The sequence below is a fragment of the Quercus robur genome, chromosome 4 (genome assembly GCF_932294415.1).
Source record: "Quercus robur chromosome 4, dhQueRobu3.1, whole genome shotgun sequence".
In the NCBI taxonomy this organism is placed as follows: Eukaryota; Viridiplantae; Streptophyta; class Magnoliopsida; order Fagales; family Fagaceae; genus Quercus; species Quercus robur.
Window position 1 is genome coordinate 6,095,453 of NC_065537.1, and position 16,611 is coordinate 6,112,063.

At 38.0% G+C, this 16,611-nt stretch overlaps 1 long non-coding RNA gene across 1 annotated transcript; it reads right to left on the reverse strand.

Moving 5' to 3' along the window:
* Nucleotides 1–9,839: 9,839 nt before the first annotated feature.
* On the reverse strand, nt 9,840–16,317 carry LOC126720447 (uncharacterized). Its single transcript, XR_007653393.1, has 3 exons — nt 16,182–16,317; nt 15,940–16,026; nt 9,840–10,368 (listed from the first exon to the last, which is right to left on the reverse strand). It is a non-coding gene; the product is annotated as an uncharacterized LOC126720447 (long non-coding RNA).
* Nucleotides 16,318–16,611: the final 294 nt, after the last annotated feature.

Sequence of the window (16,611 nt, forward strand, 5' to 3'; positions counted from 1 at the left end):
AGTAATAAGGAAAAAAAAAAAAAAGGAGAGTTAGATTTCTAAACAACATAAAAATTGTAAGAGAATGAGAATTATTGATAATGGGGAGAGAAAAGAAAAAGAAGAAGAAGTTGTGCCTAAGAATATATAAGAATACACGGTAAAACAATATATATATATATATATATATATATAGAGAGAGAGAGAGAGAGAGAATTTTCAATTGTGAGTAAATTAGATTTCTAATCATTCTAGGAATAAAAAAAAAAAAGTCATATAGATTGAATAAAAAAATTAGAAGTAATTATCTAAAAACAACAAAAACAAAAATGTCAAATAGATTGATTACATTGAATATGTAGTTGAATACGTTGCTTTTTTTATTATTTTATTCGGGTACTATGTTGTTTTTTTTTTTTTTTTTTTTTTTTTTACACGTAGTAATATAATTTAAATAAAAATAAAGGATTGGATGAAGATTGTTGCAGATTTTTTATTTTTATTTTTACGTGTACCATGATGTTTTTTTTTTTTTTACATGTGATAATATAATTTAAATAAAAAAATGATTAGATGAAGAGTTTGGATTGTAATTAAATTAATATTTTTATTAACTTAGAAATTATAGGAGAAGAAGATAAGAACAAAAAAAAATTATATATATTTTATTAAAATCTAAAAAAATTTATGCAATTTGGTAAAGCCACTTGGCGCAACCACGGCTTCTAAGTCCAACTTTTATTATATAGTATATGATATTAACTAGTGTGTAGCTCTATGCATGGGTAAAATTATTATACGGTTCAAATTATACATTTTTTTTACAAGAAGTTCAAATGATATATGGTATTAGCTTATATTTTTTTTAAACCATACATTACACGTGACTATTTAAATATATATATATATATATATATATTTTTTATTAAATTCAAATTTTATTTTATATTTAAATTCTCTATTAAAATCTTGGCTTATCATATTTTTTAATTGAATTTTAAATTTTATTCCATAATTAAATTCCCCTTTATATATGATTATGTTTTTTATGATTTTTTTATATTGAATTCCTCATTTTCTACATTAAATTAATTCATTTGGCACCAAAAAAAAAAACTTAGATTAGATAAATATATGGCACAAAATTAGACTCCAATTGAAATCCAATTTTTACACTAAATTAACTCACTTTGCACAAAAAATTAAAAAACTTAGATTAAATGGAACATGTGACGCAAAATTAGACTCTAATTGAATTCTAATTTGAAATCTAATTGAATTTTCTTCCGGCTTTACCTATTAATATATATATATATATATATATATATAGATAGATAGATAGATAGATAGATAATTCATAAACGTTAATAAAAAAATTTATTAGTTAATTTAACTAATTTCATTCAAAAAATCAGATTCTTAGTTGTAGTTAATTTGGCCACTTGAATATTTTAGTATTTTAATCACTTTTGCTGCAAAATTACAGGGGCTTTGTTGAGTAATATTTCAAAGGCAAGAGGAAAGGTACCTAAGCTTCCCCCCCCCCCCCCCCCCCAATTTTTTTTTGCTTTTGTTTTCATCTTTCCATTTTTTTTTTCTTTTTTTGAATGAAATTTGTTAAATTCCATTTTTTTTGAAACATAAATATTAGATCGATTAGATTGAAAAGGAAAGTGGATTACTTTCACTATCATGATTCTCATTCATAAAATTATAATAAGATCATTATTGTTGTCGTAAAAAAAATTAAGAAATAAAAAATAAAATATGAGAATAAAAAAGAAGAAAAAGAAGAAGGAATCTATGTGCTTTAAGAAATTTTATCATCTCCTCTATTCAAAGACACTAAGAAAAAAAAAAAAAAGGAATGTGGGGACACGATTTGCAACGACCTAACACGATACTGGGTTCGCCCATAAATAGGCCCAAACAATATGATTTATAGAGCGTGGGTTTGAAAGGCTAGGCCTTAGTCACCAGACGGTGGGTTTTTCGTGGTATTCATACATAGTTAAATCGTGTTCGCTCTAGGAGTCTTTCTCCTAGAGGCGGGCTGGGAGGCTCTGGTTTTTGGCCATTTTTCCCAGCCTCCTCCTTGGTGCATTAACCTTTACATTATATAGCCCTTCTTGGTTGATCTTAGCCCTCCATTTGTTGGCCAGGCAGGTGCCTACTTCTGTACCCGTCCCATCAGCTGTCCCTCCTTGCTTTTTGTTAGTTGCGGTGATCGAAGTCGCCCTGCCCAGGTGTCTTTTCTCATTAACATGGTCAGGACGCTGGCTGGTGCATTTAATGCGGAGGGGACGTGTTTACCCTGAACTAGTTTTGCACCGTACCCCCATGTGGGTCCCATTCTACTCGCATCTCTTTCAGGGGGCTTTTTGGGGGCATCCTTCATCAAGACGTTGCTCTTCCCCTTGAGGTCCTGGAGTGCTGAGGACAGGGTCATCCTCGGCTATTCCCCTCGACACTTCGGACTTTCCCCATTTGTCCTCGGCATGGGCCCCGAGCCCTAATAGGGCATGGGTCGGACCATAAGTTCCCTGGCCCCACAATAGCCCCTCAAAATCCTGCTATCCGAATCCTCGGGCGGATAAGAGGGTTTTGATGACATCAGATATCTGTCAATGCCTATCAATCCTTGTCACTCATCGGTTCCCGAGACTTTTCGTCTGCCCGAGGCACGTTCCTGGAGCCCTTGGAAGGTGAAACGTGGCCTCATTAAATACGGGCGGCTCTGTGTTTCCCACGTTCTACGGCGTGATGAAGATCAAACGGTGGTGATTCCTTGGTCTTTATGGGCGGGAAAATTTGTGCAGTTACCCTAGAAAGTATAAAAGATTTTTTGGAACGGATCTGCCTCTTCAGTTTTGCACTTATGAGTTCTAGCGCGTATACCCTGGGTTCATCTGAACTTTCGTCCAAACTCAAGTCTATCTCCAACACAAAAAGCCTGTCCGAAGCGTCTTTCCTCTTTTATGTAAGTTCCCTGCCTCCATTAACTCGTACTTTTTCTTTTCTGGGTTTATTTTTCTCTGGTTCCCTTTCTTCTCCCGTTGCTGGTTGAGTCTGTTTCGTAAATCATAGAGATGGCTAAATCGAGGCTGAGGAAATTAGTCGATACTGAAGAGGCGATGAATAAGTTCATCGCCGATTACAAGATTCCTCCCAACGTGAGTCTGAGGCATTGTAAGATGGGGGAGTGGCACTATAAGAAGGAAACGGGCGAGGTAGTAATTCCCGTCCTCGCCTTTGTAGAGGGGGGGTATGAGAATCCCTATGGGGCCAGTAACGAGGGGTTACCTCAGGCACTTCCGATTAGCCCCCACCCAGTGCACCGGCAACATGTTTAGGATCCTGGGTTGCGTGGATGCTTTAAACGAAAAGATGGGGTTAAGACTGACCCACCATGACGTGAATTGGTGTTATAATCTCCAAAATTTGAAGGAGAAATCCTACTACATGAAGACGAGAGATGAAAGGGTTCAACTAATTCAATGCCTTCTTGATTCCAACAAGGGGTTAAACAAGGATTTCCTTATCGCCTCCAGTGAATGGCATGATGGCAATCCGTGCCCCATAGTAGAAGGAAAACCAGGTGGGGTATAGGGAATGGAAGGGCGCTGACCCTTTGCGCCATTCTAATTTGATGTGGTTCGGTAACTAACCATGCATATGTGTTTTTCTTTTGTAGATCCACACGCTTATCAACGGCATTTTCACTTAGTCAACCGGGTGGACTTGGAGACTGTTCTACAAGCGGCAGTTTTCGTAAATGACGGAGATGGTCAAGTCCGAGCCGCTCACAAAATATTAGGGTACGCTCCCGTTCAGAAGTCATTTGCCGACCCTAGGCACGTGATCAGCGAGAGCCGCCCTCGGCTTCCAAAAATTACCGTGGTCGAGACAGGATTTCTAATCTCCGAAGTACCATCTGTCCCAGAGAGCATCCCACTGGTGGGCCCCTCCTCGTCTCATCAAATAGCGGAGGACGAAGGCAAGTTAGATCAGCCTGAGGAAGGGTTTGGGGTGTTTGACCTAGCCAACCAATCCGAGAATCCTTCTGGTGATATAGGTGACCCAGCCTTGTCCGAGGCGGAATTGTCATTAGTAGGCACATTCTCTCAAGCTGAGATGGGACTCAAGAGAAAGCCCCTGACCAGCCTATTCGAACTCCTCGAGGGTCAACCAGGGAAGGATGCGTAGGGAACGCTACAACCCAATGCTCCTTCCCCACCACCTCAGCCCTAGACTGTCTAGACTAGGTCATCCTCCACCAAGTTACAGTCACAATCCCCCCGCCCCAAACTTCCTGCTCCTTCCCAACCAACTCTGCCTCCTCGGCCGGAAGGCACTGATTCAAAGAGAAAGAGGAGCCCCAAGGGCAAGGAAACCATGGATGGGGAAAATCCCAACATTCTAAGGAGAGGGAGGAAGCTCCGCGTGCGAAGCAATTAAAGATTGGGCACCAAAGCAAGGGTAAGGAGACCGAAGTCCAACCTTCCCAAGGCAAGGGAAAGGGGATTGAGGCCCAATCCTCGCCAAGCGCCTGACTTCGCACCCCAATGCTTCACGGGGGTCCACTGCTGGAAACCGCGTCCATGAGGGACCTTGGAGATGGCGAGGGTGGTTACGTGGCAGACGCACTAGGGAGAACCATACTACTTCCCACCGACATGGATGGGTTGAAGAAAATGAGGATGCAGGAGGTCTTCCTCAATACGAAGAGGTACCTGGGCATGGTAAGGCTCTTGAAACCTAAAACATTATTAACTCTCACTCCCGGTTTGTCATTCACGATGTATTTATCTCCCTTGACAAGCTCTCTAGGCCACCTATAGGATGGAGAAAGAGGTGAACAACAAGAGTAAGGCGGCCGAGAATGAACGCTCCAAGCTCTTAGTGACCGTGCGGACTCTCCAAGCTTCTAAGGAGGACCTCGCCAAGGCTAAGACTGCCCTAACAGACGCTATCCGAGATAGGGATAGTGCCTCGGCGGGTTTAGCTAGTGCTCAAAAACAGGCTGATGATCAAACAAAACGTCTGGTAGAAGTCGAGGATCAGTTGCGAATAGCCAAGGAGCTGATCGATGACTTAAATAAAAGACTGGTCGCGGCAGAGCATGACAAAGGTGTGGCGGAGTATGCCCGTGACGAAGCCATAAGGGCCAAACGGGAGGCCGAGTTTGCCAGAAACGAGGCTGAGGCTGAGGCTGCCAAGGAAACGGCCGAGGATGATGGTTATAATGCGGGGGTAGCTAAAACCCTAGCCATCCTTAAAGCCCAGATTCCTGGAGTATGCAGGCTTTACTGCTCCCAGGTTTGGGAAGAGGCCTTGAAGCGAGCTGGGGTGAATGCTTCATCCGATTTGTGGAAAGCGGAGAACATATTCTACCCTACAGCCATCCGCGAGGCCACCTCCATCAGCTCCGTGGCTGTGAGCGACCAACCCAAGGAAGAGGTCACTCAGTCGAAAACCGTACAGGTCGGCGCCTCTCCTGGCAAGACGCTCAAAGAGGGAGAACTTCAGGATGTGATAGAAACATCTCAGCGTACGGATCTCGAGGTACCCAAAAAGGTTGCTGAGCCCGTGGTTGGCACTCAGATGCCTAATGCTGAGGAGCCAGCCATACTTGCCCAGCCCCTACAGGCAATTCCCCTTACTGTGGTCCCCAAGAGTACCGACACTGACCCTGTTCAGCCTTCCCCAAAAGGGACTACCCTCCAGGGCGTCGAAGCTGATCCCGTTCTGCCTTCCCAGGACGTGGCCGACGCAAAATTAAAGAAGTAGAAACCCTGGCCAGGCTTCGTACTTGTTTTTAGTTTAACGATTAACTTGTTTCTTTTCCATTTTGAAAACTTTGTAATCTACTAGTAGTTTGAACCTGTTGAACATGTATATATGAAATCCTTTTCTTCCTTTTTCCTTTTGGTTACTTGTTAGTTTCCCTTGTCGATACTTACTATTGTTTATGAATTTTGAACTAATTATCCTAACACGTATGAATAGTTGTGCATGCGATAAATTTAGAATCATGTTTCAGAACGTTAGCTTACCTGCACCTGTAGAGCCTTAAACTCATTTCTGTCCCCCATTCAATGGAGATATAGGCATCATCCGAGATATCACATGTAGTTGCTAGGTCCTGCTTAGTATCTAGGTTTCTTTAAAGTAGTTGGCTTCCCCATAGGTTTGAGTCCGAGGACCATGCAATACCTTGGTTCTGTCAAAATTTGATTTTAAGTAGTTGGTTTCCCCATAGGTTTGAGTCCGAGGACCATGCAATACCTTGGTTCTGTCCAAAACTTGATTTTTCAGTAGTTGGTTTCCCCATAAGTTTGAGTCCGAAGACCATGCAATACCTTGGTTCTGTCCAAAACTTGATTTTTAAGTAGTTGGTTTCCCCATAGGTTTGAGTCCGAAGACCATGCAATACCTTGGTTCTGTCCAAAACTTGATTTTAATAAGTAGTTGGTTTCCCCATAGGTTTGAGTCCGAGGACCATGCAATACCTTGGTTCTGTCCAAAACTTGATTTTTAAGTAGTTGGTTTCCCCATAGGTTTGAGTCCGAGGACCATGCAATACCTTGGTTCTGTCCAAAACTTGATTTTTAAATAATTGGTTTCCCCATAGGTTTGAGTCCGAGGACCATGCAATACCTTTGTTCTATCCAAAACTTGATTTTTTAAGTAGTTGGTTTCCCCATAGGTTTGAGTCCGAGGACCATGCAATACCTTGGTTCTGTCCAAAACTTGATTTTTAAGTAGTTGGTTTCCCCATAGGTTTGAGTCCGAGGACCATGCAATACCTTGGTTCTGTCCAAAACTTGATTTTGATAAGTAGTTGGTTTCCCCATAGGTTTGAGTTCGAGGACCATGCAATACCTTGGTTCTGTCCAAAACTTGATTTTTAAGTAGTTGGTTTCCCCATAGGTTTGAGTCCGAGGACCATGCAATACCTTGGTTCTGTCAAAAACTTGATTTTGATAAGTAGTTGGTTTCCCCATAGGTTTGAGTCCGAGGACCATGCAATACCTTGGTTCTGTCCAAAACTTGATTTTTAAGTAGTTAGTTTCCCCATAAGTTTGAGTCCGAGGACCATGCAATACCTTGGTTCTGTCCAAAACTTGATTTTGATAAGTAGTTGGGGGAATTAACCCCTCGGCTATGACATGCGACCTTGGTTTTAGGGAACTTAGCTCCTTGGCCAAGCCCCTAGAACCATCCGTGCTGCTGACGCTACGAAGAGCAGCCCCTAGTAAAGAAACATAGTCCCTAGTGGAACTTTATGCTAGAACACTACAACCGGCTGTTAGAAATGACAAGGGGACTATCTCGACCTACCGCCTATGCCAACACACAAGCCTTCCCCACAGACAGCGCCAATTGTAGGGACACGATTTGCAACGACCCAACACGATACTGGGTTCGCCCGTAAATAGGCCCAAACAATATGATTTATAGAGCGTGGGTTTTGAAAAGCTAGGCCTTAGTCACCAGACGGTGGGTTTTTCGTAGTGTTCATACATAGTTAAATCGTGTTCGCCCTAGGAGTCTTTCTCCTAGAGGCGGGCTGGGAGGCTCTGATTTTTGGCCATTTTTCCCAGCCTCCTCCTTGGTGCATTAACCTTTACATTATATAGCCCTTCTTGGTTGATCTTAGCCCTCCACTTATTGGTCAGGCAAGTGCCTACTTCTGTACCCGTCCCATCAGCTGTCCCTCCTTGCTTTCTGTTAGTTGCGGTGATCGAAGTCGCCCTACCTAGGCGTCTTTTCTCATTTACATGGTCAGGACGCTGGTTGGTGCATTTAATGCGGAGGGGACGTGTTTACCCTGAACCAGTTTTGCACCGTACCCCCATATGGGTCCCATTCTACTCGCATCTCTTTCAGGAGGCTTTTTGGGGGCATCCTTCATCAAGATGTTGCTCTTCCCCTTGAGGTCCTGGAGTGCCGAGGACAAGGTCGTCCTCGGCTATTCCCCTCGACACTTCGGACTTTCCCCATTCGTCCTCGACACATACCCTCCTCGGCACGGGCCCCGAGCCCTAATAGAGCATGGGTCGGACCATAAGTTCCCTGGCCCCACAAGGAAAAAGGGAAAAAATTAAAAAGTAATCTATGCTCTTTAAGAAATCTTTCCATCTCTTCAATTCATTTCTAATAATCAAGAAAAGAAGAAATAAAATCAAGACAAAGACACTTTGAAGAGGTACGTTTCCGTTTCATTTCGTAGAATCTGAATTATTTTTTAAAATAATTATCCCCTGAATTGATTGTTATATTTTGTGTGCCTTAATCATGTCAAATACTGCTATTAAAATTTACTACATGCAGTAAGCATAAAATGTCAATTTTTTCATTATATTGTAGTTCATCATCACTTTGTGTCCTAAAAAATAAAATGGTGTTTGTATATATATATATATATATATTGTAAAATGGTGTTTGTAGATATTTAAAAAAAAAAATGAGACATTAATACATCAAATGGTGTTTGTATATATATATTTTTAAATGTAAAGGGAGGTAAAAGAAAAAAAAAAATTTATTAGCAAAATATACTTTGAAAAGTTAGGGTCATTGCTCGCTCCCTCGGTCCCTACTCCCTCTATCCAGAGGGAAACAAAATGTTTGAGACCCAAAGGCAGACTCGGCCCAACCAATACCAGTCCCTTATAACCCACCCAATACTGCCAAGGCCATGAAAGCCCTCCAACAACAAAACCACCCCATCCAGCCACAACTTGATAAAGCCTTGATTAGCACCAGAAAAAAAAAAGTTGCTGAAACCTTTAGCAATCTATTATAATTTTTATGTTGACTAATTCCAAGATGGAAGTTTCATTTTAATGGTTTAAGAATTTATATTTCTTAAGCAATCTATAAAATCCCTTCTATTTTGGAAAGAATTTACGTTTTCTAGCGCCAGCAACTCCCTGTACACATGGGATTGCTTGCCAAACCAATTGGACTTGGTGAATTCTCTTTTTCTAACCATACATGCCCATAGCTCTTCTCCATCTTTTCAAGATAAAGAAGAGTCTAGCATACTCTTGAGCCCATGTGTACCTTTTCACAAGGCATCTGCATTGATATGTTTGTGTTCCATGTAAACCAATTTGCACCAAAAATTTTTATAATTTGATATGGCTAAGCTGTCTTGAAAACTTAGAAGGAAAGTGGATAGAAATCTCGGACATGTTGGGTTAATGACGAGTAAGGCAACAACATAAACAAATATACAAAGTCTGACAACAACATAAACATTACAACCTATGCCCCAACCAGGCTGTATTAGCTTAATCTGAAGCAGCATTTGAAACTAATTTAACTATCCATTCTAGTATCCTATATTTACGTATTTAAGTACGTCACCAAAATTCCTCCTTAATACCCATATATCTTCAAAAACAGGTTCCAGTCTCCAATATATCATGCAATCATCTTTGAGGAGCTTTTGCAACAAGTTTTTATTCTCCATCAGCACAATGACACTTTGAATCCATTTCTCTTGACTGCCATCTTCTAATACTTCCATGCAGTTAAACATTCACTTTCAGCTAAATTCTACAACGAATTTAGGTTGAACTTGAACATACAGCCTTCAAAATCAAACTTGCTCCTAAAAACCATATAAATCATAAAATGTCCACTGCCACAGCCACAATAACTGCATTATGAGATTTATTTTCAGACAGAACATTCAACCATCATTCTAATCACACCCTCTTTGATTGGGGTTGCTAAGAATCAAACCAAATTGCTCATGCAATTTGACAAGAGAAAAACAAATATGACACTTAAAAAGCATTATTAATTTCTTCATATTAACGTGGAGCCAATGAGGCATTGACAACTGGAAAGGACCAACAGCTATCAACCGAAAACTATCAAATTAATGAAAGGGCGTCACTCTACTGTCGTGGCATTTAATTAGTAAAAACAGTGCCGTTTAAAGAAAGCAGAATCATCAACAACTATTGTACTATTCTATTCAACAACTGTGTTATCGAAGCTAAAGTTCATAAAGAAGTTAGGAGCAATGGTTGCTGGAGATTGAGGCTCTGTTAGAAGACGTCTGAACTCCTCTCCGAACCTGAAACATCTGTCAACTGGTTCCTAAACATCTGAATGTCCTTCATCAGCTCGATCTGCCACCTCTATGTTACTTCTATTCCAGCCTCCCTAGTCCAACTCAAACAACCAGAAATGGACCCATCTTTATGTTTACAATCAAAACTGAATGAATCCCCTCCATTTCGTTCTTCTACCCTTGCAGCTCTCCTCAAGCAGGATTGGTTGCCAGTTGGAAGATTCTATAAAGGTCTGGACTTTGCTTATTTTACTACTGTGGATGCAATCCTTTAGTTCTTAACTGTTAGCTACCTTGCACATAGAAATCAAATCTATATATATATATAAAACCGAAGCTTTTTAAGCTTCCACAGTCTTCCACGTCAGCATTTATTTATTTATTCTATTTTTTAAATTTCGATTTTTTTTTTCAGTCTTTTATACGACTGACTCTCTCTAACCTATACGCATTCTTAAAACCCAAAACCCTAACCTTTGACCCCTCTCTAATTCCAGGGGCCGCATTACAAATGCAATGGGAACTCAAGTGGTATGAGGTATGAACTCAAAGCCAACTTGACCTTGATTTTTATCAAATAGCTTAACAATGCATTTACAAGCTTACCTGAAATAGCACGGGTTATAAAATAATGTTGGCGTGCTACTACAGATTAGTCTGTTAGTGGACAAATCACTTCCTCTAATATAAATTAAAAGTAGAGATCTTTACGTATATGCAATTCTACACATATTTGTGTAATATCATGGTGGTGGAGGTGTTCAATATGTGCCGGTCAGTTTATACTTTATAGGTCATGCCTTTCAATTAAGTGAAGCACACTGTCAACATCTGTTCTCCATGTGTTGAACTCTGCTTTTAGTTTTTAACTACCTTGATTTAAAGCTTTGAGAACTTCTGATTTGTTCACTTGATTGTGGTTTACTTTTATGCCAAAATGAGTTGTGCTTAGAAAAGATGTATTTTCTTTTAGGGAAAACAAAGATTCTAATGTAAAGTTCACATCGTTTGTAAATCTCTGTAAGCTGAAAAATTATAATTTGATTCAAAAAATTATTTGCTAAGATATAGAAGAATGGTAATAATTTGAAATACTTTAGGGGAAGTCTCAAACTTGACCACAGGGTAGGGTGTTTCTAAATAATGTCATTGAAAGAACCAATGTGGATTCTCTTTGAAAAAAATAGAAATAAATTCATATGGTGTGTAATTGTATGGAACTTGCTATTTAAGCGAGTCTCTATTTTAATTTGTTTTAATAGTTAGGAGTTAAATTCAATTTCGTTTTATTATTATTATTATTATTATTATTATTTGATTGAAAAGGCAGAAATTCAGGTTTTTGTTTGTTTGTTGAGAAACCTCCCCCTTTGCAGTTGGTTGACCAATCATTAATTCTATTAATAATGGATTTGGAATGTTAGGTTAGTTGGGTGATAACATGGTTTTAGGTTGCAGAAGTATCTAACAATGATTTATCATATATATTTTGAATTTGAGGTATTGCAATTGCTACAAATGCTTAGTCACATAAAAAGATTAATAGAGAAAGACAAGGATATGTAGTATGTTATTCAATTGAAGATATGGCTGATAGAGTGAATCAAGGCAAGTTATTCTTTTTGGCAAATTGTCACTTGAGCCAAAAGCAATTTCTAAATTGAGTTCTATTTGCAATATTGTACTTTATGTCTATACTAATGTTTCTCCTGTAATTTTCAATTCCAATTTAGTAAAAATTAATTTGCTAACATCTCTTATACATGTTCTCTTAAATGCTGAGCCACCATGTTCAATCTTGATTTCCTCTTATGTGACTCCTATGAATTTTTTGTGCTAGAGAGAAATCATGGTCCAGTCCCAATACTTTGTGATCATGGTTCAGTGTCTCAAAGTTTTTTTTTTTTTTTTTTTTTTTTTTTTTTTTTTTTTTATATTCGTATTTATCATTAATATTTTTTGTAGCACATTTGCATCAAGTAGAATTCATGTTTGTGATTTCAGCCAATCTGATGTAGATATGGGAATAAGGAAAAGGTATACCACTAATGATTGGGAAGCCTAAGTATACCACTGATAATTGTCAATTATCATTGTTGCATATGTTATGTGCTAAACTGAAGTATTAAATCTATAAAGACCATATGAGTTTCTAAGTTTCATTTTTTTTTTCTTTGCTTGAGACTTGAGATAATGAGTTCATTTCCAAAGTAGTATTGTTAATTATAAATTGAAAATTTTCATAATTGTTCTTCTTTTCCTTCTTTTTATTATTATTATTATTTTTTTTACTATAAACAAAATGCAAGTATATTTTCAGTTATTGAATAATTAATGTTCTGTTGTAGGTTATTGAATTATTTCTGTCCCATATTATCAATGTAAGCTGTTTTTAAAGTTTTAACAAAAAACAATCTCCTCAAGATTTGCATCCCTTAGTAACGATGGGGCAAGTTGCTAATTGTGATTTAATTTGCATCCCTTGGGATTTCCTATAGATAACCATTTGAAATGCTACTTTCCTACATTGTTATTCTAATTATTATGTTAAAATTTTACTTTTTATAGTTACATATAGTCAATTAGGAAAAGGACCTATATCTTCAATCTCTTTTTACCATTCTATGGTCCTTATGGAACCATAGAAATCAAGTGGTTCATGATGGGAAGACCCCAAATCTGATAAATGTTGTTCTCACTCACTGCCAAATCTCTTTTATGCAGGTACCAAGAGGCCTTTAGAAATGGACAATCCTAATATCAAGATCACAGCATACCAACTCATAAAGATGTCTCCAATAGGGATTGGTAACTCATTATCAAAGTAGTTTGTTGAAGGAAAAGGAAATTGAAACAGAGTGGCTATGCATATGAAGCAAAGGACTTGAAGAGAGATCTAATATTAGTGGGGGAGCCTAGCAGTCTGTCAACATCTTACCCAGCAGCATTTCAGGATGCAATCGTGGAGGTTGCAATAAAAGCTAGAGACCTTGGATTTACACTAATTTTGTTTGGCAGTGGTTGCAAAAGGATTGAACAGGTTTGTAATGGAAGAAGTTAACCAAGATTGCAGGAACAACCTATGGCAACAGACTTGCATTTTCTAACTTAATAAGGTTTAACTTTTCACACCATTTTTGTACCAAAAACTATCAGGTGTAATGTGTTAGAAGTAGCTTCAATTCTATAGCAGTTCATTATTCGACCCAATTACTGTTGGATCTCTCCAAATCTTATGTTATATAACTTGTGTCCTGTAACTATTTTCTATGGTATCAAAAAAAAGAAAAAGAGTTACATATGGTCTTCAACTATGTTAATTAGAACTATTTAGAATTTAATAAAGGGATCCAAAACTAAATAAAAATTCTAACTAAATTAGGTAAGCTATTTTTTTTACAAATAGTCCAATTTCATTTTTTATTTATCTATAAATATATATTTTCACAACTAGCCAATGCATTGCACGGGTTTGCGACTAGTTTTTACTATGCATGACCACATTTGAGGCAGGGAAAGGATCTCCCTTGCCTTGTTCCTACAAGACCAAATAGACCATAAAATAAAGACAAACGATACCTAGAAGAACTTTAAGTTCTTTAAATTTCCACTGATCAGCCAGCTCTTGATCCATGCGTAAACCACACCCGATCCACTCAAGTATTTTTTCTTTTAATTGTTTAAGAATTCAAATTTCTTAAGCAATCTATACAAACCCTTCTATTTTGGCAAGGATTTATGTTTTCTAGCGCCAGCAACTCCCTATGCATGTGGGATTGCAAGCCAAACCAATTAGACTAGTGAATTCTGTTTTTCTAATCATATATGCCCATAGCTCTCATCTATCTTTACAAGATAAGAAGATTCTAGCATGCTCTTGAGCCCATGTAAACCTTTTCACTAGGCCTAAGGTGCCATTGGTAACACGGTTCGGAAATCTGCATTGACATCTACATTGATATGGTTGTGTTCCATATAAACCAATTTGCACCAAATTTTTTGATAATCTGATATGGCTAAGCTATCTTGAAAACTTAGAAGGAAAGTGGATAGGACATGTTGGGTAATTGAGGAGTAAGGCAACAACATAAACATTTCATAAACATTATACAAAGTCTGACAACTACATAAACATTACAACCTATGCCCCGACCAGGCTACATTAGCTTAATCTGAAGCAGCATTTGAAACTAATTTAACTATCCATTCCAATATCCTATATTTACATATTTAAGTACGTTATCAAAATCCCTCCTTAATACCCATATATCTTCAAAAACAGGTTCCAATCTCCAATATATGCAATCATCTTTGAGGAGCTTTTGCAACAAGTTTTTATTCTCCATCAGTACAATGACACTATGAATCCATTTCTATTGACTGCCATCTTCTAATACTTCCATGCAGTTAAACATTCACTTTTAGCTAAATTCTACAATGAATTTAGGTTGAACTTGAACATACAGCCTTCAAAATCAACCTTGTTCCTAAAAACCATATAAATCATAAAATATCCACTACCACAGCCACAATAACTGCATTATGAGATTTATTTTCAGACAGAACATTCAACCATCATTCTAATCACACCCTCTTTGATTGGGGTTGCTAAGAATCAAACCAAATTGCTCATGAAATTTGACAAGAGAAAAACAAATATGACACATAAAAGCATTATTAGTTTCCTCATATTCACCACACATCACACGTAAAAAGCATTACTAATTATTTTCCACCAAAAAAAAAAAATGACACTTAAAAGTTTCCAAATGAGAGGATACTTCCAAGAAAATCTATCATGATCACTTAAATCTGCACAGAAACTCTCACTGAATTTCACTGTAACAAAGTAAATCGAGAAAGAGGTAAAACAGAAAGAGAGAAAGCAACAGAAAATTGATTGAGGAAAAATGAAATTCACTCAATGATAATTAGAACTAGGATGTTTACAACCAGTGCACTGAATCTATTGTGATGGTAACATGTGTTCCAGTTTTGACCACATGTTGTCATTGCAATAGATCCGGTGCACTCCAAGCACTCGACCCAAACTTTACTTGTTTATATATGCAATTATGTACAAAATAGAGGCTACATGATTAGCTAGAAATTAACTTCCCGAAAACTACCCAAACTGATCTAGCAGACTAATTAACTAACAAACTAGCCATTGTGGCTATAACAAAACTAACAAAATTTACAAATAATGAGGATCCAATGAGGCATTGACAACTGGAAAGGACCAACAACTATCAACCGAAAACTATCAAATTAATGAAAGGGCGTCACTCTACTGTCGTGGCATTTAATTAGTAAAAACAGTGCCGTTTAAAGAAAGCAGAATCATAAACAACTATTGTACGATTCTATTCAACAACTGTGTTATCGAAGCTAAAGTTCATAATGAAGTTAGGAGCAATGGTTGCTGGAGATTGAGGCTTTGTCAGAAGACGTCTAGACTCCTCTCCAAACCCAAAACATCTGTCAATTGGTTCCTAAACATCTGAATGTCCTTCATCAGCTCGATCTGCCACCTCTGTGTTACTTCTATTCCAGCCTCCCTAGTCAAGCTCAAACAACCAGAAATGGACCCATCTTTATGTTTACAATCAAAACTGAATGAATCCCCTCCATTTCGTTCTTCTACCCTTGCAGCTCTCCTCAAGCAGGATTGGTTGCCAGTTGGAAGATTCTATAAAGGTCTGCACTTTGCTTATTTTACTACTGTGGATGCTATCCTTTAGTTCTTAATTGTAGCTACCTTGCACATAGAAATCAAATTTTTACTATGCATGACCACATTTGTGGCAGGGAAAGGATCTCCCTTGCCTTGTTCCTACAAGACCAATAAAGACAAACGATACCTAGAAGAACTTTAAGTTCTTTAAATTTCCCCTGATTAGCCAGCTCTTGATCCATGCCTGAATTTAGTAGGCTGAATGAAATCAGTTCTAATGGACAGATCAAACCAAAAAAAAGCCTGTTAACAGTTCCAAACAAACAAAACCCCTTTGCATACTTTAACATAAAGCAAACCATATCATATGGAAAGGACAAGAAGGAAATATATAAGAATTACAATTCTAGTTTATTCAGTTTGAACTACCTGTCAATGTGTCATGCCTGTACTAATGAGCTTGTACTTATGGACTTTTAAATAAGGACAACCTAGAAGCCTAGTTCTGAATGTAAGAAAAGAACATGGGATAGAACAATAAATCTATATACCTTTGGCAGTAAAAGCTTCTAGTTTCAATGTTTACTTGCTTTCCAGCACATGATTTCTACTGCATTCAAAACACCACAAAGTTCTTTGTCTTGCCATTCTTTTTTCGTACATTTTGAAACCAAGGAACCAAAACAGCACAAGCAGAAAAGAGTATAAGATTCAAAGTTTGCTGCATGTCATCCAAGCTAATGTTCATAAAGAATTTAGGGGCAAGGGTTGAGGGATCAAGACTCTGCAGGGAATCCATCCTCCTGTCAAACACAAACATTTGTAAACTGTTGAATGTCCTTCACCACAGCCTCTCAAT